This window comes from Leucopleurus acutus, assembly GCF_964270905.1.
Source record: "Leucopleurus acutus genome assembly, chromosome: 9".
NCBI classification, from domain to species: Eukaryota; Metazoa; Chordata; class Mammalia; order Artiodactyla; family Delphinidae; genus Leucopleurus; species Leucopleurus acutus.
Window position 1 is genome coordinate 56,286,275 of NC_139144.1, and position 26,935 is coordinate 56,313,209.

At 36.4% G+C, this 26,935-nt stretch overlaps 1 protein-coding gene and 1 pseudogene across 2 annotated transcripts in view; both read right to left on the minus strand.

Moving 5' to 3' along the window:
• Positions 1-26,935, minus strand: part of ZNF804B (zinc finger protein 804B) — a gene marked incomplete at both ends in the record, with an annotated part of 502,854 nt that overhangs the window by 413,692 nt on the left and 62,227 nt on the right. The window lies entirely within an intron of this gene.
• Positions 9,076-10,212, minus strand: LOC309966261 (small ribosomal subunit protein uS2-like; annotated as a pseudogene). Its single transcript has one exon. The product of its transcript is annotated as a small ribosomal subunit protein uS2-like (transcript).

Genomic DNA, 26,935 nt, shown 5'->3' on the forward strand with positions numbered 1-26,935 from the left:
AAAAAAAAGTTGGGCAGAGGGTAGGGAAGAAAGGGTGCTGAGTCTAATGAGATCAAAGAAACATAGCAACTAAAAACAATGCTTTACCTTAACCAATTTGTTTAAACAAATGAAACTTATAAAACATTTTTGGTTAGTTGGTGAAATTTTAAAATGTAATGGATATTAAATTACTTTAAGGAACTTTCCTTAACTTTGTTAGGTGCATTAATGATACTCTCTGATGTTTTAATGGTAGAAAATGTCCCATTTTAGAGTTGATACAAAAATCTTTAGGTTTGAGATGTTATATCTGCAATTTAAAATTATTCAGCAAGAAAATGAGAAAAGGGAATATGGCAAAATGTTGACATTTGTTAAATCAAGGTAATGGGTATATGGGAGTTATTTTATAATCTACATTTTTCCATATAATTGAAAGTGTTCATAAAAAACTGGATTTTTTTAATTGATGCAATTGTAAGTGTGATATTAACTTGTGACATTAACTTGTATTGTTAAACAGCTTCTTTGCTTTTTTATGCCTAAGTGGATTAATGGCATCAATAGGAATCTTCTTTTTATATAAAAAATGTTTCTAAAACAGCCAAAAAAGATTTATAATCACTATTGTGACTTAGATGTAAGACAGAATGAGTTTGACATTGACTTCATTTGTTCACTCATTATTCATTTATTCTCCTCATTCAACAAATGATTTATAGTCACATCACAGAAAAACCATCCTCCAGAAATCAGTGAATTTTCAATTTTGATGCCCCATAGATCTACTTGCTCAAGTTGCTAAAACCATCTGAGTTTAAATTTTGTCAGCTATAAAATGAGAATATTAATAAATTGATCATATTATATGAGGAATAAGTCAGTTACTAAGTATAAGGTGCTAGAATTCAATGATAACTAAGTGAATGGTGGCATTATTATAAACAGTGGTGTCAATGACACTAAAAATATAATTATGAAAGGTCCCTTACTGGACTAGTTTTCAAAAGATTCTTTCTGCTTCAGAGCATTCTTCATCTACTTTTAAACAGTTCTGCTATTGAAGAATTATAGCAAAATTTATTGCATATGCAATAAATTTATTTCTTAAAATGTAGATTAGTTATTTCTTAAAATGTAGAATCAAAATCCTAAATTCTAATGATTTAAAGATTATAAAAATTATAAGTACAGACACATTTCAATGAAAGATTTTTCTTCTGTATTGCAGAATCATTCAATACAGATTATTTCTGTTAGTGAGCATGTAAAATAAAAATTATAAAATACTCAAGAGGTTTCAAGACTAATTTGCAAAAACTGTATTACATTTTGAAAGAGTACCAGATGAGTTTCCCTAATAAACTTGCATTAGAGATTGGATAATTGGTGTAGAGAAGTGCAATTATTTCTTATATACGTTTTTGAAACAATAGGGCCCATGAAATCTCTGGATTATACTTTCTAAGTAAAATGGCATCCTGTTAAAAAGTCTCAGAGTCCAGAAACATTTGATTTCAGAAGCAGACTACCTACTTAAATAGATTATGCACAGGGAGATCAGGTGGCCACCTTCCTTAACTGATTTTTAGCAATTCGGTAACTATAGTGCTACCATTTATGCAGCTGTTGTCAAAGGCTCCGTGTTTCAATTTCCATTCCTCATTTTCTGACCTGTTCATAAATGTCTACTGCAGGCTGAAGCCCACAGTGCAAGGTTTTATTAATAATAGATTTAAAACTGTGATAGAATGTGTGTTCCCTCAACAGAGTTGGCAGTGCTCCACTTCATGGGACAGCTGGTCTCTGTAAGCTCATTTCCCAACAACTGACCATAGCTGAAGCCAAACGAGCTTTGGGAACTAATCAAATGGAACCAACTTACTCAGCTGGTTCAATGAATCTGTACAAGTGATGAGGACACAACAAAATAATTAGTCTTACTATTCTTAGGTCTTAAGACAACCTTAGGGAAAATCAGACTGGGAAAAAGTGCCAAACCCATGTTTAATTTGCCCCATGGTAAAAATACAAAAATTGAGATGGATTTGGAATAGGATGTGACTATTCTACCCAAATATTTATGGTGTATCACTAAATGAAAGAGTGTACTGTTTATATTGGTTAGTCTGTTCAGAATGTGGAGCGTGGCTGAAACTATGACATGTCCCTATCAAAGAAATATCTGGAGTAATAAAACAATCATACATATCAACTAGACATGGATAATAGGTAATCAATAAACATTATTACTTTAGTGTTTATCTCTTCCTAAGAAATAGAACATTCCCCAAATAACTGCACTAAATATAATTTAGGCTGAAAAAATTCAGAAGGCAACTCAGGATTTAACAATGCTTATAATGTTTATTAAGAATGCCTAGAAATAGTCAAACTGTGAAGTATGAGAGTACAGTTTCCAATGCTGCCCCAATTTCTGACACCAACTGCAAGTTCAGGGGGATTCCTAAAACCACCCTCAGATTCAATAATTTTCATAGGACTCCCTGAAAACTTATATTTATGGTTACTGTTTATTATAGGGAAAAGATAAAAATTGCAAGCAGTCAAAGGAAGAGACACATAGAGCAGGGTCTAGGAGGATTCCAAACATGAAGCTTCCATTCTCCTTTCCTAGAACTGACATGTAACAATGGACACAGCGTACTGAAAATAAGGAAGCTCAACCAAGCTTCTGTGTCTTTAGTTTTCATTGGTTGAACAACATTGGTTGATTGCTCCCATGGCTGAACCCAGTCTCTAGCTCAATTGATACCACATGAGCCAAAGTCGCCACCCTAGGTCACACTGTTGGTCTTGATGCTGGGGCCAGCCCCGACCCTAAAGCTATTGGGTGTGGATGACCTCACCCCAAGATCCAGTGTAGCCAGCCCCTACTCTAAACAAACAAGCTCCTACCAGGTATTAAATAGATGACCTCTGAGAAGGCTAGGGAAAAAACCAGATATTTCTTTGGGCAAGGCCAAATTCTTTACTACACAATAAATATTAAATGATCATTCACACTTAGGTGTGGAGTTAAAAAATATAGAGTAGATAAGTATATTGTGAATCTCTAGTTTTACTCTCTGTGAACTTTCTTAACTAGGACAGTATAACTGCCCACTCAAATACTCTATTCCCTAGAAGTCAATGACTATTCAGTTTATGTAGTTTGATGCATAACCTTTCCACAGTTGGGACTTATGAAAGCATTTTAATCTCAAACCATTTTATTTTAATCAGCAAGTATTTTTATAGATCCATGTCTACCCTGAGCTGTTTTCTGACTCACTAAGAAAGCCTTTCATCATACCCCATACACTTGCCCCCTCCTCCCTAAACACAACTATAGCAATACTAACTCTTGGTTCTCCCTCCATCCAGTCCAGTGACTTCTTAGTTAATTTTTTCAGTTCAGTCTCATTGCAGTTTAAAACTACCCCATGGAAGATAATTTAATTTGATGGGAATGAGTTAATGTCCATTAAATAGAACCAAGTTAAATATTTTAGGAATCCTAGTTACTGAGTCTGATCAATTCTAACACATGGTTACAGTATTCCCAGTTTAAGGAGAATTATTCATAAGGATTAACATTTTCAAAACTAACAAGATTAACTGGTGCTACTCTGAAAATAAATAAAATACAAGGCATTTTTATTTTATAAATACATGTTGTATAAACAAAACTGTATATTATTACTCTTCCATGAAAAGTTCCATTCAGAATATATTTATCCAGATGGGGAATACTTATTAGCAGAGAACCCAGCATAAGAAAAGAAAAAGCTGCCAATCAAGCAAATTACCCTAATGACGATGATCATCAGGAAGGAAACACGTTATATGAACAACTGATTGCAGAGCAACTGATTGCAGAGGGTCAAAACACAGCTTTGCCATGAATGGGGCTAAAAAACACCCCTGTGTCCACGGAAGGCTGCAGGTATGCTGCTGCTATGCCAGAATGTGGTACTAGCCTGTAGGAATATTTTTCTCTAAAGCATGTCTCCTGTGTGGATATCAATTTGTATTACACTTCTCTAAGGATCATCTAAAATGATTTGGTTTTCATCATAAAGGGGCCAACACATGACCAGCACTTAGAGAAATTTCAAGGACAGGTGTCTCTTTTAAGAGCTCTCTTCTAGTGGGAAATGACTACTTGTAGCCAAAGTAAAAATAGCCCCCAGTATAAGGAGCAAGATGACATATAATGAATGCTTATTATATGTCATGTGCTGTGTCTAGATTATTAATTCAATCCTCCTGCTATCATATAAGGTGGAGACTATTATGGTCTGTTTTTATTTTCAGATGAAGAAATGAGGTGCACAAGGGTTGAAGAACCTCCCCCAGATGAAGCTGCTAAAGTGGCCAGTGAAAGAGTCAATCCCCACTTTATAGTACTCCAAAGAATATTCTTTCCCCATACTATTGTCTCAACTGTTGCAGGATGACACCGAATGGCCCAGTTGCTCTGGATCTAGTGTTGTGGACAGGCTTATCAATGGATCTAATTATTTCAGTGTTTTTCCTTGAGGCTAAGAAGGCTACAGATGCTAATAGCTTTCAGGGAATGAGATGGTCGGCCTGACTTCAAATCTCTGAACTGCCACTTACTATTGTGCAACCTTGAGCACATTACTCAACTCTCTGCACAAGTTTTCCTCCTAAGTACACACACACATAATGGGTTGGTGTGTTGTGTCGATTTGGTTTGATTTCCTCTACCATTTGAAATTAAGTTGTAGACACTGTGGTATTTCACTTCCTAATACTTCCACATGAATCCCTTAAGAACAAATAATTCATTTGGTGCTTTATTGGCAATATTCTTAATTTGATTTTCTGTATCTTAGTTTTATAAGTGAGTCTAAATCAAGAGATACCCAAGTCTTATAAATCTTAACCAATTCAGAAAGTTAGAATATGAATAGAACGACCCTTGCCTGGAATTGCCAGCAAAAATACCTGTGAGCCTTTAGTAAATTCTCCTGTCACAGTCAACTACCATCATCATCCTCAAATTAAAAAGATGTACAAATCACAGGGTTGCTACATGCTGATTCCAAGTACATCTCAAGGCTCTTACGTGATTTGCCATCATTTTCACAATTATGTCTGGTATCCAGGTGGTGCTTGTTCTCAGTACTTCAGCTTTTGTATATGGAGAGAAGCCCTTACTACTCCCTCTAACTCAGTTTAACGTTCAACGTATAAGTCTTAAAACTCCAATAAACAATGAACGTTCTTTAGACATTAAACAATCAATATTCTTCAATGTTTACTCACTACTGACACAAAAATAAATTAAAAGTTATGAATTTGGCAAATTATCTCCAACATTTAAAAATTGACTATAAACTTAATAAAACACTATAAATATTTGATTTAAAATACTTCTAATAAAAATTCCTTTAAGTATTGAAACCACTGTAAGATTTAGACAGCACATAGCACAGAAATACAGAATGATGTTTCAGAGTACAGACTATGGAACCATATCACCTGTATGCAAATTCTGATTTCTTCCACTTAATAGCTGTATGACTTTGGGGAAATTATGCCTCATTTTCCACATCTATGAAAAGAAGGTTATCATAATATTTATCTATGATATTTATCTCATTGTCCTATTGTGAGTCAATAGTATATTAGCAGAACTTTGATAACACCAGGCATATGGTCAGTGTTTGAAAATATTAGTTACATCTAAAAATATCACAGTGATTAGAGAAGCAGTTCTCAAACTTTCTGGTCTCTGAATCCCTTTATTGAGAATCCCAAGACGTTTTGTTTAAATTGGTTATGTGTATCAAGATTGACCATGTAAGAAATTAAAGTTGAAAATTAAAACATTAATTTTAAAATAATAATAAATAGGTTAAAGTAAATAATATATTTTAATAGGAAACAACTATATTTTCTCCCAAGAAATAATGAGAAGAGTGGCGGTATTTTACACCCTCGCACAGCTCTTTACCTGACTCCTATGAAGTCAGACATTAGATTCTCATATTTGCTTCTGAATTCAATGTGTTTCAGCATGTTCTTTTGATAGAAGTATTTGAGGAAAATCCAGACTCACACAGATATGTAGTTGGAAATAAGAGGAGTATTTTAATAGACTTTTCAGAAAACTTTGTATATTCCTCTTGATACTAACACCAAAATTTGATAACTGGTTGTCTACTAAAACTTCACTGCAATGTGAAATCTGAAACCAAATCAATGAACATTGCTACTCTGTTACATTGAATGGTCTATTTTGCACTTTGATTGGTCTTTTACTTTCTAATGATTTTCTACATTGATCACTTGAAAAATATTGGTTCACTGAGTTATGCCATTCTTTCAAATATTAACATATTTTATAAAAATATATTTGTTAATATCTCCACCATTGTTATCAGAAAACTCTGTAAGGATTGGGAAGCTCTCAAGCTCACAGTGGCTATCGCAATTTTCCCCAAATTCTAATTTTCTCCTGAAAGCTTGAATTTCATCATTGGCAACAAATACTATCAGTCGATTGCCTTTGAAGTGACAAGATGACTTATTTTTAAGTAAATCTGTGCCAAATACTCAACTATAAAAAAAAAACCATACTTTGTCTGTCAGTTAATCTTTCAACTAAAAATTGTGTTCCATGGAAAGGAGGAGGTTGTTCAGCTCCCAACTCAAATGGACAAGTGCTTTTTCTTAAGAAAACCATCATAGTTCAAGATACAGCAAAATGCTTTTTGTATACTTCTCAATTCATCACACAAAATATTAAACAGACATGTGCTCTCTCGCTTCTGGACAAGATGTACTGACAGGGACAGAACTGATCCTCCCCCTTGCAACAACCAAAAATACAGACAAAATGTATGAATCAAATGCTTTCAAAGACACTGGATGTCAGTCAAAAAAGCATTGATCCTTGACAGATGGGAAACGAATGAAGCCAGTTCTACAGTGTCCTAATTCATTCCTTTGAGAGAGTTTCCAGGTCATGACCTAAAGAGAGGGAATGAAGCAGCGTCGATGGACTCTCTGAGTTGAGGAGACTGAGAACCCAAGTGTCTAAATGTTCACAGGAAAGAAGAGTGAACTACACAAAGAGAAAGCCCTGGAAATCTTTAGAGGGTCTCCCTCAAGAGTTCAGTAGGGTCTGGAGCAGCAATATATTTATTTCTAATTTGTTTATGTATTTATTCATGTTGTCATTATATTATTAATTATTATTATTCCTACTCTTAAGGGTTAGCTTTTTAACTAGATATTTATTTTGGAAACTTGCTAGATTAACAATAAATTTGACCACTTCAAAATAGAAAGAATTCTACCTCAGGTTAAATGCCATTGCTGGTTCTGGCTTAAGGATCGAATGATTCTTGGCATAACTTAGATGATTTGATTTGTTGCATCATGGGACAAGTCCAATCCTTTCCCATAATTTCCAGAAAGCACTGTTATTTATTTTTAAATGGTCAGTATTACCTAAATCATTATCTTTGTATAGTTACCTATACAAATCTTTCATTAAGATTAAAAACGTCTGTTGGCTTTATCTGTAATTCAAAATCATTAGAATGCTCCTCGAGAATGAAATAATGCCACTGCAGCAATACGGATGGACCTAAAGATTATCATACTAAGTGAAATAAGTCAGAAAGAGACGACACGTACCATATGATATCACTTATATGTGGAATCTAAAATATGATACAAATGAACTTATTTACAAAACAGAAACAGACTCACAGACATAGAAGACAAACTTACGGTTACCAAAGGGGAAAGGGGGTCAGGGAGGGATAAATTAGGAGTTCGGGATTAGCAGATACAAACTGCTATATATAAAACAGATAAACAACAAGGTCCTACTGCATAGCACAGGGAACTATATTCAATATCCTGTAATAAACCATAATGGAAAAGAAAGTGAAAAAGAATATTTATGTGTGTGTATATATATGTGTGTGTGTGTGCGTGTGTGTTTATAACTGAATCCCTTTGCTGTACGCCAGAAACTAACACATTGTAAATCACCTATACTTCAATAAAAACTTTTTGAAAAAAGAATGCTCATCCAGCCATTTTATCTACTAGAAAATGAAGGTTAGAATCCGACACAGTAATTCTTCCCTTTAGAACATCTGGCTAAATTATCGTCCTGAAACAGGATGTTAACTAATTAGTGTGTATGACCACCAGAGTTGATCAACTGATGGACAATCTCTCTACCTAGTTATCATGCGCTGGAATTATTTGGTAAATAGGCATCTGCTACAATGTCCTATCTTGTAGAGTTCTTGGCAGAATTCCTACTATTATGGAGAACATTTGTCTACTCAAAATTAGTCCTCTTCATTCTTTTTTATAGATTCTGATTACACAGACACACATAGACACAGACACACACATATAATCTGCATTTGCAGGAAAAAGTAAACTCAATATATTTATATTGGCTTCCTCTTGTAGGCATATGTTGCTATCTTGCTTATCAGTAATAACTATACATATATACGTAATATAATACATACATACTTATATATACTCATAAATGTTGAAACAGATGTACATGTACACATGTACTAAAACTATTAAAATCAATAAAAACCAACCATCTACCAATATAGATAAAAAAAGATTATCTTTTTTTTTGGCATTACAACTACCCCATTGCGTATTTTATTCTCACTTTTTGAGTCCATTGTGAACTCATGGCCTTTAATAGACCTGAATTATTTCAGTTATCTATGATTTCAAGCCTATATTTTCTTCTCTAAGCTGATGGCAGCCTCCTTCAGCTGATTCTTCATCTATTTTGTAATAGTCATGATATGTTTTTTAAAACTTTCCTACTTTTGGCAATAATAGAAAGTTTTCTGCCCATTCAGAAACCTCTCTGTCCTAGAATAGAATAAAATCTTCTCTAAGACACTCCAGTTCCCTTTTTTTGTGATTGGGATTAAAAATCAAAATCTCGGCATGAGGTGGTACATGTGAGAAGATGTAGCTGCTTCTGTTAACACCTCTGATTTTAAAGTAATATAAAAATCAATTGACTAAGACAAATGAGCACTGTAGTTCTGTTCAGGAGTGAGAGGACATGGAAAGTCCAGGGGTATTTTTTCTCCATGTGCATGCCTTCCTTTTTCTTTTTTTTAAAGAAACATTTTCTGTCAACCTTATCTGCATTTTCTGTTTAAACATGTGGACAAACAGCTTCAGGCCACTCAGGCTTGTTCCCACCCATTCAGTGGCCTGAACAGTGGGAGTGCAGACCAGTCTCCAGTGGTGGGCTGAGCGCCCCCATCTTCTAGATAGACTGCTGACCAGGCCCCAGGACACCTGCATCTCCAGACGCCTCTGCAACCTCAGCTGACTAGCAGTTAACTCAGGAGCTGGAGCAGTCCATTCACCCTGAACAATTCCTCCTTGTTCACAGCCTTTTCAGCAGCGGCTGGCTCTTCCTTTTCAATGTCTCCAGGGTCTCTGTAGAACTAGAGATGCGGTGTGACCTCCCACGGATGTTACTTTGGAGATGGTAACGCAGGTGTGCAGAACTTCCTGGGTCAGCATCTACCAACTCAGACCCACTGAGTGAGCTCCCTTATTGCTGCCTGGGATGGCAATGTCCACAAACTGCAGAGGAGAATCTGTGTTACACAGAGCAGTGGTGGGCAGGTTAGCATAAGATGCTCCTGTGAGAGGCTGGTGGTTGGCCCTGAGATCAGTAACCACCTGAAATAGCAGCTCCCTGAAAGCTGCCTGGATCTGGTGAGTGAAGGCTCCAGAAGTGAAACAGCCAGCAACACAAGTACCTCTAGTGGCAGCAGCAAACATCGGCCCAGCTCTCTGCTCAGTATTTCTGGAGGATAGGACACTGACACCAGCCAGGTTTTCCCTGGCAACACGGCATGAGTTGCCAGCAGAAGCTTCCTCCAGGTTCTCTTCAGATTTATGATGTAAGATGCCATCACTTTTCCTTTTGTAGATGTACTGTTTTATTTGGAAGTCAAGGTCGGTGCCAGCTCAGTGGGTTCCTGCTGCAAGGAATTTGAGGACAACCTCCTCCTTCATTTTCAGGACATCAAGGACTCTGGACGTTATGAAAGTTTCCCTTAAGTCAGGACAGGAACCCAGAACAACGCCATTTGGACTCCTATCTGGGTAGCACTGTGTACAAAATGCTGCTGCTGAACTCTGTGGAAAGCAGGTGATTTCCATAGATATAAAAAATTTCATCATATATTGTTCTATTTTGCAAGTAAATATGTCATTATATGTTTTTCAAAGAATTATTTGTTTTTGTTCCCAAGGGCTACATTTCTAGTAACCCAAATTATAAGGAGCTAAGAGACTGAATAAGGAAAAATAAACTATTTGGTAAACAGTGAATCTGATGTCAAATTTCAACTTCATCTTTTGTTAATTCTACTTTATTGCAGTACAATTTAATAATTTTTATTTCAATTTATTCAAACTAAAAAAAAAACAAAAACAGTTCACCCATTTTTCCCAACCTTCACCCCATGCCTCTGGCAACCACTAATCGGTTCTCTGTATCCATAAGTTTATTTTCCTTCCTTCTTTAGATTCCACATATAAGAGAGATTATACGGTATTTGTCTTTCCCTTTCTGAGTTATTTCACTTAGTATAATGCTCTCGAGGTCCATCCATGTTGTCACAATGGCAAGATTTTATTCTTTTTTATGGCTGAATAATATTCCATATATAATGGAATATTATATATAATATTATATATGTATATATCAATCACAGTTTCCTTACCCATTCATCCACTGATGATACTTTGTTTTCATACCTTGGCTATTGTAAATAATGATGTAATGAACATGGGGCTGTATGTATCTTTTCCAATTAGTGTTTTTGTTTTCTTCAGACAAATACCCAGAAGAGGAATTGCTGGATCATATGGTAGTTTTATTTTCATTTTTTTAAGGAACCTCCAGACTTCTTTTTCATGGTGGCTGTACCAATTTACAATCCCATCAACAGTACATGGGGGTGCCCTTTCTACACATTCTCTTAAATATTTTTTTATTTTTAGTCTTTTTAATAATAGCCATTCTAAAAGGAGTGAGATGACATCTCATTGTGGTCTTGATTTGCATTTCCTTGATGATTAATGATGTAGAGCATCTTTTTACGTGCCTGTTTGCTATCTCCGTATCTTCTTGGGAAAAAAATATATTCAGGTCTTTTGCCCATTTTTAAATTGAACTGTTTGGTTTTTTGATTTGAGTCCTATGAGTTCTTCATATATTTTGGATATTAGCCTCTTATCAGATATATGATTGCGAATACCTTTTCTCATTCATAGGTTGCCTTTTCATTTTGTTGATGGTTTCCTTTGCTATGCAGAAGCTTTTTAGTTTGTTGTAGTCTCATTTATTTTTGCTTTTGTTGCGTTTGCTTTTGGTGTCAAATCCAAAAAAAAATCATGTCCAGGACTGATGTTAAGGCATTTACGGCCTGTGTTTTTTCTAAGAGTTTTATGGTTTCAGTTTATTTTTGTGTATGGTGTAAGATAGTGATCCAGTTTCATTCTTTTGCATAGGGCTGTCTAGTTTTCCCAACACCATTTATTGAAGAGACTATAATTTCCCCATTGTATATTCTTGGCTCCTTTGTTGTAAATCAATTAATATACATGCATGGATTTACTTCTGGGCTCTCTACTGTGGTCTATTGATCTAATGTGTCTGTTTTTATGCCAACAACATATTGCTTTAATTATATAGGTTTGTAATATAGTTTGAAATCAGAGAGCATGATGCCTCCAACACTGCTCTCCTTTCCCAAAATTGCTTTGGCTGTTTGGGGTCTTTCATGGTTTCATACAAATTTTAGGAATGTTCATTCTATTTCTGTGAAAAAATGCCATTGGAATAATGATAGGGATTTAATTGAATCTTTATATATTTGGTAGTATAAATCTTTACACTAGATCACAGTATAGGCTATATTCCTCTGTCATTTTTATGTTATTACAATTGCATTTGGTTAAAAAATAGTTATAAAGAGAATTTTTGTGCATAATTTTTCTTAACAACAAAGATTTTTTTTTTTTACACAGAACTGCCACTTACTCTCAAAGTATCTCTAATATGTGGAGTTCAAATTATTTCTGATTATAGCCTCCCATTTGAATCTATACTTCAAATGACTAGAGTTCACTGGTGTGTATTAAAAAGTAAACAGATGCTGAAAATTAGCCCTATTCATGGAGAAGACCTTTCTCTGTAATTTTTTAAAATTGTATTATTTACCTAAAAAAGTCTGACCTCATTTTCTTAACAGTGTTTCTGACAGAAAAAAAAAAATTCAGTGATTTTTGTGTAACTGGAAATGTGTTATAATATATAAAACAACTGGGAACCTGAACCTAGCCCTGTTCTTATCACTAAACCCTGAGAAAGTCACCTCAAATCTCTGGTTCTCAGTTTTCTCACCCAAGTGAGATAAACTCACAAGTGCAGAATCAGCTATTCTTAAACTTCTTTTTTGCGGGGGGGTGTTATTTTATAAATAGCACAGGCTATTTGAGAAGCTTGGCCTTCCGACATTATATCAATAGAATTAAAGCTCTTCATTCAAAAAACAGACATTCAAATAGGATGGCAAGAGACTTTTTTCATTATATTATGAGCAGAAATAATGAAATTAAAACTACATTGGCCTCCTAGAACCAGTCTTCTTCAAACTCTCAGACTCTATCTTTCGATATTCTGTATTTGTCCTAAAATTTCTTAAGGGCTAAGTTCTTACCTTCCTCATTTTAATATTGTAATACCCCAGAAACATCCCAGGCACAAGTAATCACCTAATTTTTCTTATAATTTAACTGAAGTACCTCAGTTAATCCTCACTGCCACCTTAAAAGATTAGCTGTTTTCAATCCATTTTTTTATTAGGAAAATAGGATCAGAAAGGTTAAGTAATTGCCTTGAAATCCCAGGGATTGTAAATGACAGAGGTAAGATTGCATTGTCAAATATTCTAATGTTAAAAAACAGGTGGTGGGACTTCCCTGGTGGTGCAGTGGTTAAGAATCTGCCTGCCAATGCAGGGGTCACAGGTTTGAGCCCTGATCCAGGAAGATCCCACATGCCACGGAGCAACTAAGCCCGAGTGCCACAACTACTGAGCCTGCACTCTAGAGCCCGCAAGCCACAACTACTGAGCCCGCATGCCACAACTACTGAAGCCTGTGAGCCTAGAGCCCGTGCTCCACAACAAGCCACGGCAATGAGAAGCCCACGCACCTCAACCAAGAGCAGCCCCCGATCACCGCAACTAGAGAAAGCCCGCGTGCAGCAACGGAGACGCAACGCAGCCAAAAATAAGATAATTAATTTTTTAGAAGGTGGTTAACTCTAATTACAGAGGTAAATATTTTTTTCTTTGAAATCCTTGAAGAGGATTCATTTCACATCACCAATAAAATATTTTCTTAAGAAGAGGAAGATAGGTGAACAAAAGAAAGCAGAAAGGAAACACTGAAAAAAGGATAGGAACGTTAAATTTCAAAATTTGCATTACCCGAATCTAAATTTATATCCGGTTGAATAAAAGCATTGGATATGAATTGAGATTAGCACTGAAAAGACTCACTATACTAATGATACTGAGATATTTTCAAACTGACAGTCCAGCTTAAATCCCTCAGATTCCATGGCTATATACTTTAAAGTTCTGTTAAGTGTGTAGATCTCATGTTAAGTGTTCTTACTACAATAAAATAAATTTTTAAAAAAAAGGAAAAGAAAATAAATGGCTAGACCAGATGTAGAACAGCTCTGTTTCTTCAGTTTGGCTATCAGATATGCTCCTAAGGACAAGATGGTAGGAGAAGGTTGATTTTTTTTTTTTTTGGCCCATACTGTTTTGCTTTGCTTTTCCCACAGGTGAAAAGCAGGTGGGGAGATGTGCTGGTTGTTTCAAACAGCAATGACTAAAGTCAGTAACACTTAAGATGACTGATTTAGAAAATGACAATCAACACTATTTTTAGTACTAATCCTTCTCTTGATTTTTTGTGGGACCAAGATGATCTGTGTTCTAATTACAGACTGGGAGCCAAAAGGAAAAACAAAAATATATGAGATCCTAAATTAGTAAATGTTTAGTGATGTAATGATTTCAATAACTTTAAGCAGTAGCAAATGTATAAGATAAATTTCAGTGTTTATGGGATGGGAAGACCCGAAACGGTTTTCACTGATGTGTTTTCTGAGTAGGAATAATGCATATTTGGGCTGAAATGCATGAGCATTGCCTTCTACAAAACACATACGGCAAAATTGGTTAATTAATTGGAGAAACAGAGTTCTACCTAATATTCATGGCATGTCAGTAAGGTCCACATATATTAATGGGTAAAAGAGAATGAATCAAAGAATTAGAAAAACATTTCTTCAGGTATAGAAAGATTGATAAAGATAATTATAAATATTTTATGATCTATACAACATAAAGAGCAAAAACAAAATTGAAAGAGAGGCAACTAGTGCAGAGAAAAATTGGCAACGGACATAACAGAAAATCTGTTATTTTACATATGAACAACTCTTTGGGATCAATAAGAGACAATCATTTCAATTTTAAAGGGGCAAAGAGCATGAACAGGCATTCCATCATGAGAAAAATACAAATATCCAATAAATGTGGGGAAGAAAAGTTTAGAATCCCTGTTAATCAAAGAGTTAGAAGCACCTTTCAAATAAGATACTTTTTTTTTTTATCTCTAATTCTAGTTTTTGGTAAAGGTTAAAGGACTATCATCCACTACTGAAAAGAGTTTAAACTGGAAATATCTTTCAGAATTATGGGGCAAAGTGTAACAAAAGCATTAAAAATGTGCCTGCACTTTAACCAATTTGATTTCTTAAAATTTATCTTTAGGACATGAACAGAAATCCATTAGGATGTTAATTGAATGTATCATTTTTAATGTGAAAATTTGGAATATGATCTAAATATTTAATAATCATTAATGGCTTAATATTGAAGCATGACTACCATGGAATACAATGCAGCCATTTAAAAACACCGTATTGGGCTTCCCTGGTGGCGCAGTGGTTGAGAGTCCGCCTGCCGATGCACGGGACACGGGTTCATGCCCTGGTCCAGGAAGATCCCACATGCCGCGGAGCGGCTGGGCCCATGAGCCATGGCCGCTGAGGCTATGCGTCCGGAGCCTGTGCTCCGCAACGGGAGAGACCACAACAGTGAGAGGCCCACGTACCGCAAAAAAAAAAAAAATAAATAAAAATAAAAACACCGTATTGTACAAAATTAATTAAAGAATTCAGGAGAAATTTCCAGAATAGGCAAATCTTTAATGCTAGAAGGAAAGTTGGTGGCTGGGTAAGGCTGGGAGTTTGGGGGAGGAAATTGAGAGAGACTGCTAATGGCCATGTTTTTTTTGGGGGGGGGTGATAATAATGTTATAAAATTAATTGTGGTGATGGTTGCACAACTCCATGAATACACTTAAAAATACTAACTTATGCACTTTAAATGGGTGAATCATATGGTATGTAAACTACATTTCAATAAAGCTGTTATTAAAAATAACGTAAGAAAAGTCAAAACACAAACAACAAACTGGGTAAAATACTTGCAACATATATCACAAATAAAGAGCGAATTCCCTACTATTTTAATAACTCTTAAAATTTGAGGTGAGTCATCTGAAAATCAGAAATATGGGCAAAATACATGAACAGACAATTCACATAAAAACTGTAAAAATGATGTTTAACCTTATGAAAAGATATTTACTTCATTTACCATAAAAGAAATGCAAATAGAAGCTACACTGAAGATAAAATTTCACAAAACATATACAAAGAGTGTGTGTAAAAACTAGCAAAATCCAAATGAGATCTTTAGTCAACAGTATTGCACCAAGGTCAGTTCCAGCTTTTGATCATTGTACTCTGGTTATATAAAATGTTATCACTGGGGGAAGCTGGGTACAGAGTACACAGAAAAAGTACTATTTTTACAACTTTCATGTAACTCTAAAATCATTCCAAAATAAAACATGCCTCATTCAATTTGACAAGCTTTTTAAAAAATATAACTTTTCATCCCTATTACAGATTACTCTGTGCTCTGGTTAATTTGATCAGCATAAACACTTTAATTACATAATGTGAGTTCCCTAATGCCCTTTGGCAATACAAGCTTCAGTCTAACTCCTTTTTAACAATCAGGCATGAGCTGGTTTTAAGAAATCCTCCAGAAGTACCTGCAGTATTTTTTCTTTCCCTCTTAGCCCCATTACATCACACTCATTAAGCAAATTATGCCAGTGCAGCACTGTGCCAAAACGTCAGTGGACACATGAGAGATTATAGAATCATAAATTAGAGATGAAATAGCAGCTTAACTAACTTTCTTCAAACAACAGAAATATATGGTTTAGAAATGCCTTTAAGGGACTTCTGTGGTGGTGCAGCGGTTAAAACTCCGGGTTCCCAATGCAGGGGCCCAGGTTTGATCCCTGGTCAGGGAACTAGATCCCACTTGCATACCGCAACTAAGAGTTTGCATGCCGCGACTAAGGAGCCCGCCAGCCGCAACTCAGACCCGGTGCAACCAGAAAAAAAAAAAAAAGAAATGCCTTTAATATAGGAAAAAAAAACCTTAAAAGATGTAAGGGTAATCAAGATGATTACAATCAACAGCATAATTAATGACACTATCAGAATCATTAGTGCAATAACATATTCAGAGAAAAATATTATAGCACAACTTAAGATTAAATAACACAACTTTTTAATTTTCATCTCAAAGAGGATATTATATGAAAAAATAAACATCTTAACTCTTTAACATTTTCACAAATGACTGCTTCCAGGCTACAAAAAGTCTTCGGGGAACTCATGAATAAAAGTCACATAAGCCATTAAAATAACACATTACCAACTTTCTCAGTGTATTTTTTTTTTTAGTTAAAACATACTATGAGATATTAGCTCATTTTGTTATATGAAACTTCCTTGGCTTTCTCAGTAAGGGAAATCATTTAAATTATCAATTGCGAAGTTTAATCTCATATCTGGCTAAAATGAGTTTTTCACTTTCCCTTTAAGAGGACCATGCAGATTCACTAGTTACTCCTTTAACTGTCTTCTTTGCGCTTTATGATTCATTACCGCCGCCGGAAGGGATGTCTCACCAAGGAGGCATTCCTAAAATAATGATTGATATTTAATTAGAGAACAGGCTTGGGCCCATGTGGCTTTGGTAGAAGGGATTCAGCACTATGGTCTGGTCAACAGAGCCCTCACAGTGACCTCATAGATCATTTAAAAAAAAAAAAAAAAAAAACACGACAGCTAATCTCCACAATAGATACGTGATAATAGATAAAGGATAATAGAATAGCCCAGCAAAACAACTACCTCCTCTTCTCTCTTCTTCCTCTCTCTATCCTCATAACAGTTCAGTAGCTGAATTATATGGTGGAGCAGTAATGAGAACACAGGGCACTCCTACTACTACAGAATAGTTAATGTTAGATAATTTAATGTATTTTTTGTCCCCTAAATTCTGCCTAAAATTTTTCCCTAAATTTGATGATATCTTAGGAAACTCACTGACCAACAATAAAGAAAAACTAGAGTTCTTCTGGTTTCAGGAAATTGTCAAAATGAACACTGGATCCTCTTCAAAACTGTCTCACTTTGTGTTATTATTTTTGAAAACCTGCCGGAACTGTTACCCATTTTTCTATGATTTTATTATAGAAAAACTCTATTCTTCAAACTGACTTATTTTGAGCGAGGGAGAGGTATGATGGCATTTGTGTTTCAAGTGTTTATCCATATGACAATAAGAAAAAGAACTTGGAAAAGTATACTGGAGGAGGCTATTACACTTGTGCATAGGAAGGAAGTCAGTACCTTAATCTAAACTTGTTGGCAGCAGAGACAAAGAATGGGATGGATTCAAGAGAGCCTTAGAAGGTCAAATTAACAGGATTTAGTCATTATTTGGTAATAATCAGTGGGAAGAATGGCCCGCAGATTTCTGACATACAGGACAAAGTGCGTCATGTTTACTGAGATGTGGCATGCTGAAGAAGGTTCATGAAGGGGAATTTCCTGGTGGTCCAGTGGTTAAGACTCCACGCTCCCAATGCAGGGGGCCCAGGTTCCATCCCTGGTCGGGGAACTAGATCCCACATGCATGCCACAACTAAGAGTCTGCATGCTACAACGAAGATCCCACGTGCCGCAACTAAGACCCAGCGCAGCCAAATAAATAAATAAATAAATATTTTTTAAAAAAAGAAGAAGGTGCATGACAAGGAAGGTGGGCAATTGATGAAGAATCTAGGTTGGGTCACATTCAGTTCAGATACTAAGAAGTTAAGGGAATTCCCTGGTGGTCCAGTGGTTAGGACTCTATGCTTTCACTGTTGAGGGCCCGAGTACAAGTTAAAAAGTGTACCTAGAGCTCAGATGAGAGGGAAAACCGAAAATGAAACTCTGGGAGACAGATCAGAACATCAAAGGCAAGTGGCATTGTCACAAAAGTTGTTCTAAATATTTGCCCAAGTGATTGTTAGTTAACAAACAGACACATTGGCACAAGTAACTCAAACCACTAATATTTTTAAGCTGAATGTTTTATAACATTTATAACACATAGAATTTAAAATTTTATACTGATACCCTCTCTTTATAATTATTAAGTTATATTTTAATCTATATCTAAATTCTTAAAGGTTCCCTGATTCAAATATTTATTCAACAGAACCGTGTGCTGTATCCCTCTCTTGGACACTAACAGTATATAACACAAACTAGAATACTAAGGTTCCTAAAAATTCTATAGTTAAAATATGACTTAATTTTGTTTCCCCAATTTATTTGAATACAATGCCCATTTTTGAGCAATGAGGTTTTACAGACCTAATGTTCACAGCATATGATATTTAAAATATTAATCTATACAATTTTCAAAATTGTTTTCAGTTTTGTTGCTTATTTCTCTACATGATATCTGGCAAGAATGATGGGGACAATTGTTTTATCTTGGAAAAAAATTCACTTTTATTATTTAGTCTTCAAATACTCCTTTCTGCTAAAACATTCTCCATATAAAATCTTCCAACTCATGAATCAGGTCCATATATTGCCTTATTTTTAGCATTGTTCCTATACAAGTAAGTCAGCATAAATTTTCCAGGATCCCTTCTGTCTCTAAAATTATGTAACCCTATGCAAAATATATTCAGCATTCTCCCTTTAAAAAAATATTCCCCATTGTCAAAGTCTTTCTACACTGTGAACTTATAACAATAAGTTAGTATGACTCTACTGTAAAGCAAAAATATTGGATCCATGAAATAAAGGTGCACTGGAATTCACCCAAGCTTATTAATATTCCTTAAAGCCACCATCTAACCAAGTCTCATGAGAAAGACCTTAGCATAAGTTGAATTTATATCTAAAAGCCCTAATTAGACCCCTGTTCAAGCCATTATCACTAGGTTTTCTCTTGTGCCTGGGTGCTGAAACAGTTGTTCTCACTGTGTACAATAAATGAGAAGCAACATCAGATCATAACATTTCCAAACTGGAAGGTACCTTCAAGATCAGCCATTTCAACCTCTTCAATTTACAGATGAGGAAAAGGAGATCCAGTGAGGTTAAGTGACTTGCTTAGAAGCAGTTTGCAAAATCAAAATTTGTAACCATTATTGAGAGGATATTGTGTGAATTAAAAGGTTTTGAAATGTTACAAACTATTTCCTCTAATCAAATACATAAAATCAGTTGTAGAAAAAGAAATAGAAGTATTAAACTCATTGAATTTAAGTATGAGCACTGAGATTAGTGTTTCCTGACAATACTGTATCATTCATTTTCAAGTATTTTTTCACATAGTTCATTCATGATGACTTTAAGTGCACAGATCATTAAGGCTTGTAGGAATTTTGAATCATCTTTTATGAGAAACCTTCCTGTTCTATTAAAAGACAAGCTGACTTGTCCACAACAAAATATTTGCTGACTTTGTAGTTCAAAACTGAATTCTCCAAAAGGACATACACATATAAAATAAATGCTCTTCATCCTATGTTGTTCTGTCTTAGATGAGGCAGGAATGGACCAGGCCAGTGTTGATTCAAAAAGGACACTGAGTCAAACAGAACTTGGTGGACCTTGGTTGAGACATAAGAAGGAGTTAAGACAGAGGCATCATCATATAGGCACAGAATGGCACTAGGCAAGATTTTATCAAAAGATAAAGTGAAATATCCACAGTTTGGGAAGAAATGTCAGAAATCACCTAGACTCAAATTCTTCTAAAAAAGATGAGGAAACTGAGAGCCAGAGGAAAAGAGTGACTTCAAGTCAGTGGATAAGTCAAGGTTAGAGGCCAGGTCTCCTGGGATGTAACAGACTATTCTGTACTATAGAATAGAATACTTTGTTTGACTTCACCACACCGTGGAGACCAGGTATCTGCAGGCCACCACATGTGTAAAGAAGTCAGGGATAGAGTGACAGGCCAGGGTGCACCTGGGTTGTAATCTGAGAGTTCCCCTGGCATCCCAGTGTATCTGGTTGGTACCTCTGGCCCTCCACACACCAGATGCTCAGAGGCTAGTACCCTGTGGTCTTTGGATTCCATAAATTTAAGCCATTTCTTTCTCTTGCAGTCTTTTCTTCCTCTGTTGATTGTTGGAGATGACTGAGAGAAATTCCATAGCATATAAACTGTGGTATTATCACTCTCGCCAATGGCTGGGCTTGTAGCTCTGCCCATCAAGTACCTGACATTCTGAGAAATGTGATTCTGGAAAATGAGATCAGTATCTTCACTTCCGCCCAGGAGCATCTCCCACAGGATCCCACTCAGCTCATCCTACTCTCCCTAACCCATCCTTCCATCTGCTTTTTTAAAATGGTAACGCTTTGAACATAGAACTAGATGAGGACAAAGAGGTACCAGAAAACTCTAATCTTTCATTGCCTTTTAGGCCTGTGAGCTTCTAAGGCCTCTGTAAAAACCTTGAGTGTTGGATTTGCCTTCAGTTATATGGTTACAGTTGATTAATCTTGCCTTCTTCACTAAAAACTCTTATAATCCATGAGCCATTTGTCCTAAGCTTCCTTCATAGACCTATTTAATCATTACTGCTGATTGTAAAACTCTGGCTTATATTATTTTGGCAAATCCACCCACCAAAACGATAGGACAAATTTAACTTGAATTCTGGGATAGGGTTCAGACGTAATCTAAAAATTAAGAACAGAGCCAGAAAGCCAATGAAAATGCAAAAGGGGCTGTAGTCAACATCAGGCTTATAGGAGACTGCAAAGAAGCAGGCAAAAGATAAAGCAAGGGGCCAGGAACAGGTCAAGAAGTGGTGTTTAAACAAAATTAACTTGAAGGTGCTAGACAAAATTTGGTCCCTACCACTGGTTTTCTACTGAATTGGTAGTCTTCTTTACCAAGACACTCAAGCTTCTTTCTTTGTCTGTTCAAATTCTCTCAGAATAATGGGGCTTGGGGAGAAGGTTATCATGCATAAACCAAACCACAGAATCAGAGTCAGCACAGTGGTCTCTCAGCTGCAGCTGCCTCACTCCCCTCTCCCTTTCAGGCATTGAGGCTGCTGCCCATTCTTTCTGGGGTCCCCCCTGTGGGAACCCTTGGCTTCTGTTGCCCCTGGGGACTTAATGCCTCTATCAGTTTTCTGGTTTCCACATCTTTTCATCTCATCATCATCTCAGACCAGTAAAGAAACATCCTCCTCTTCCAGGGTCCAGCCATCAGCAAGTGGATCGGCCCCAACAGCAGACGCTATCCTATCCATCTAGCGCTTTCCAGTTTGCCAGAAGTTCATGCTGTCTGGGGAGTGAGAAGGGTTGTGGCCAAGTGTATTCAGCTCACTGCACTGGAAACCAATGCCGTTCCTTAACAGACTCTCCTCCCCATTCCCTTCACACCCAGCATTCAGGCCCTGATCCTAAGTCTGGTGCCCCCTGCCAATTCCTAATGTTCTTATGGTGACGTCTGGCTCTTAGAAACTTGAGATGTCCAAAATGTCCCATCCTTGGGGCTTTAGTTGGGGGATACTGAATTTGCCAAACATGTCAGTATATCTACAAACCTCCAATATGGATAGACTTCAAATTCTTACATCCCCTGGAAGGACCACTGCCCCGGGCAGGCTGAAACTGTGTAATAGCCATCATGGAGATGGCTTTTGAGAGTTTCATTTTCAGTGCTTCACACTTTGATGCCAGCCCTAATGTGTACACGTACTATGTTTTTATTGAACTTTTATAAGTAGATTCATACAGGTAATTCTAACAATGTACCTTGTCAACTCTTACACAATTCTTTCTACCAAGTGAATGCTTGTTTAGATAACCCTTGATTACTTAAGATAAGAGACAGAACCAAGGAGGTGACTAAGTTAAAAGGGAAAATCATTCATATTGTGTTTGCTTATTTTACTTGTATTTAAAAGTAGTCATGAACAGAGCTATTCTTGGAATTTATGTCACTTAAAAATTGTGATGCTACTGTTAAGTCTCATTGAATGTTATCACTTTCTACCCCGCTTCTCTGTGGGATTACCTCTTTTTCTCTCTACAGTACTGATTAAGAGGATCAATTTTACAATTGAGGAAAAGCATCAGAATAAATAGAACTTTGTTCAGTTGTTCTTACACTAAAGCTCACTATCTTTTTGCCCATACTTTCCCAGGCTGAAAGAGATAATTAAACATTCTAGGATAAAAGGGCTTCCCCTCATCACCAGCTGGCCTGTGGGCTGCATTTAGCAATAACTATAAACAGGGGTGGCAATAATGTTAATGAACTTTAAGCAGAGAAAATGACCAAACAAATCAGGATTATTTGTGGACAGACTATCATGAGGCTATCTGATCAATGTTTAGTGCCTCTTTTGTTGTTGTTCCCATAAAAATAAGTTTGTTTTTGATGTTTCACTTTTGTAAAACAAATTTTCATGAAACTGAGGCTGTTTCAAAGTCTCAACCTGATTATGAGTTTGGGATTGACATGTACATACTGCTACACTTAAAATATATAACCAACAAGGACCGACTGTATAGCACAGGGAACTCTGCTCAATACTCTGTAATAACCTAAATGGGAAAAAAGAAACGTGAAAAAGAATAGATACATGTATATGTATAACTGAATCACTTTGCTGTACACCTGAAGCTAACACAACATTGTTAATCAACTATACTCCAATATAAAATAAAATTTTTTTAAAATCCATAAAATTCGCTTTAGAAAAACAAAAACAACCAAAAATCTCAACTCACAACAATAAAAGACTTTTTCTACATAGTTCCATTGCCTTGAGAACTCTGCTTAGAATATCACTATGGTAAAACAAAATGAATAAATGTAATATCATTAGTTGGTCTTATATTCACATAATCTTTCTAAATAGTGTTGCAGCTGGATTTGGATATCAATATCCAAATATTGGGTAGTTCATACTATCACCATACCATAGAGAAAATTTTGGTTTTCCATCTGTAGCAAACTATTGCATTACCATAATAGAAAAGAATGTTTCCAAAAGCCAGTGATGCTCCAGTATTCCTTCTCATGATATAAAGTGCCTCAAATAAAGTACCAATAGTATAAATTGTGGCAGACTAAAATCAGCAGTAGACCTATGATCTAAATGCTGTGTATATGTAATAGGGTGGATTATGTTATAATACATATGTTATAATAACTTATTTTTCCCAACTGGCAAGAAAATAGATGTCTTCTTTAAGAACCGTAGGGTATTTTCTTTGGTTTTGATAAAAATAATATTAGTTAGAAATAAATTTTTAAAGAAAAGAAACTAACATTTTCCAGAAAAAAATGTGTGACTTTGGTATTTCTCTTTTAGAATTACACATGAGGGTCGGTTATGAGGTTGCAATTCTAAATTTCTGCAAGTACCTGATAACCTTGTATATAACTAAAGGATATTGTTTAGAGATAAGAGTCACTGCTAAGTAACTGTCACTGAGTTTGAAGCTCCTACCCCTTCACAATACTTGCTAATATTGCTTTGGCAATACTATCTTTTCCTCATTCCCATGTTCATATACAAGAGACACCTTTCAAAATTTAAAATAAATCTGTGTTGGAAACGCGGATTTATGAATGCTGTTTGTGGTTGTTCAAAACACAGAAAAACGACGAGAAGCCTGCTGAGCTCCTAGGCTGATCCCCTGCCCCCCAAACCCCCTCCAGGTCACGTGGGTCCTTGGGGGCATAGGAAGGAGGCCAAGTGTAGAACAGGAGAGGCAGGCGGGAGGGGCCCTCCGGGAGGAGTGGGTGAGGAACGCAGGACAACTGCCCTGAGCACTCTGGCACGAGGAGCCTGATGAGCTCCCAAGCAGGTACCCTGCCATCCACGGCCCCCCTCCCCCCGCCGCACTGGTCCTGGGGGCATAGGAGGGAGGCAGGGGAGATCAGGAGAGGCAGGCGGGAGGGGCCTTCCCAGACCCCAAACCGGAGGAGCAGGAGAGGAGAGGAGGGCATTTGCCCTGTTCACTTGAGCCCAGGAAGCCTGCTGGGCTCCCAGGTGAGGTCCCCTGCCCTCTGAGACCAGGGGTGGGGGGGCAGCCCTGGGCCCCTTCTGTTCCTTGAGCCTAAGCCCCACCCCCCACAGCCCCCAGGGCCTTTTCCAGCCCTGTGGGTCCTGAGCATTGTCCCTGTTCACCACCCAAATCTCGCCCTTGCTTAGGCTCCGCCCTCCACAGCCAAGGCCTCCTCCCCCCTTTTTTTTTCTTTTCCCTCCTCCTCTTTTTTTACTTTTGTGTTACTGATGTACCTTCCGGTTGTTGATGCATCTATATTTTTATTTTTACATTTTTTTTAACATATCTGTTAGTTTCCTAGTCTAATTTTATTTTTTACTTTGCTACTGTTCTCTTTTTTTTTTTCACCCCACACGGCTTGCAGGATCTTGGTTCGTGAGCCCAGGGTTGGGCAGAAGCTCCTGCAGTAGGAGCTCCGAGTTTGAACCACTGAACTAACAGAGAACCTCAGACTCCAGGGAATATTCATTGGAGTGAGGTCTCACAGAGGTCCTCACCTTAGCACCAAGATCCAGCTCTACCCAATAGCATATAAACTCCAGTATTGGAAGCCTCAGGGCAACAACCAGTAAAAAAGGAACATAATCCCACTCATAAAAAAAAAAAAAAAGAAAAAGAGATGGCAAAAAAATATGCTACAGATGAAGGAGCAAGGTAAAAACCTACAAGACCAAATAAATGAAGAGGAAATAGGCAATCTACCTGAAAAAGAATTCAGAGTAATGATAGTAAAGATGATCCAGAATCTCGGAAAGAGAATGGAAGCACGGGTTGAGAAAATACAAGAAATGTTTAATAAAGATCTAGAAGAACTAAAGAACAAACAGAGATAATACAATAACTGAAATGAAAAATACACTAGAAGGAATCAATAACAGAATAAGAGGCAGAGGAACGAATAATTGAACTGGAAGATAAAATGGTAGAAATAACTGCAGAGGAGCAGAATAAAGAAAAACAGAATGAATAGAATTGAAAACAATCTCATAGAGCTCTTGGGCAACACTAAATGCACCAATATTCGAATTATAGGGGTCCCAGAAGAAGAAAAAGAAGAGGTACGAGAAAATATTTGAAGAGATTACAGTGGAAAACTTCCCTAACATGGGAAAGGAAATAGTCACCCAAGTCCAGGAAGCATAGAGATTCCCATATAGGATAAACCCTAGGAAAAACACACCAAAACACATATTAATCAAACTAACAAAAATTAAATTCAAGGAAAAAATATTAAAAACAGCAAGAGAAAAATAAAAAATAACATACAAAGGAATCTCCATAAGGTTATAAGCTGATTTTTCAGTGGAAACTCTGCAGGCCAGAAGGGAGTGGCAGGATATACTTAAAGTGATGAAAGAGAAAAACCTACAGCCAAGATTACTCTACCCAGCAAGGATCTCATTCAGATTGACAGAGAAGTAAAAAGCTTTTCAGACAAGCAAAAGTTAAGAGAATTCAACACCACCAAACCAGCTTTACAACAAATGCTAAAGTAGCTTCTTTAAGCAGGAAACACAAGAGAAGAAAAAGATCCACAAAAACAAAGCCAAAACAATTAAGAAAATGGTAATAGGAACATACATATTGATAATAACCTTGAATGTAAATGGATTAAATGCCCCAACCAAAAGACACAGACTGGCTGAATGGATACAAAAACAAGACCCATATATATGATATCTACAAGAGACCCACTTCAGGCCTAGGGACACATACAGACTGAAAGTGAAGGGATGGAAAAAGATATTCCATGCAAATGGAAATCAAAAGAAAGCTGGGCAGCAATACTCACATCAGATAAAATAGACTTTAAAATAAAGACTGTTACAAGAGATAAGGCGGGACAGTACATAATGATCAAGGGATCAATCCAAGAAGAGAATATAACAATTATAAATGTTTGTGCACCCAACATAGGAGCACCTCAATACATAAGGCAAATACTAACAACCATGAAAGGAGAAATCGACAGTAACAATAATAGTAGGGGACTTTAACACCCCACTTACACCAATGGATAGATCATCCAAACAGAATATAAATAAGGAAACACAAGCTTTAAATGACACAATAGACCAGATAGATCTAATTCATATTTATAGAACATTCCACCCAGAAGTGGCAGAATATACTTTCTTCTCAAGTGCACATGGAACATTCTCCAGGATAGGTCAAATCTTGGGTCACAAATCAAGCCTTGGAAAATTTAAGAGAATTGAAATCATATCAAGCATCTTTTCTGACCAAAACGCTATGAGACTGGAAATCAATTACAGGAAAAAAACCTGTAAAAAACAC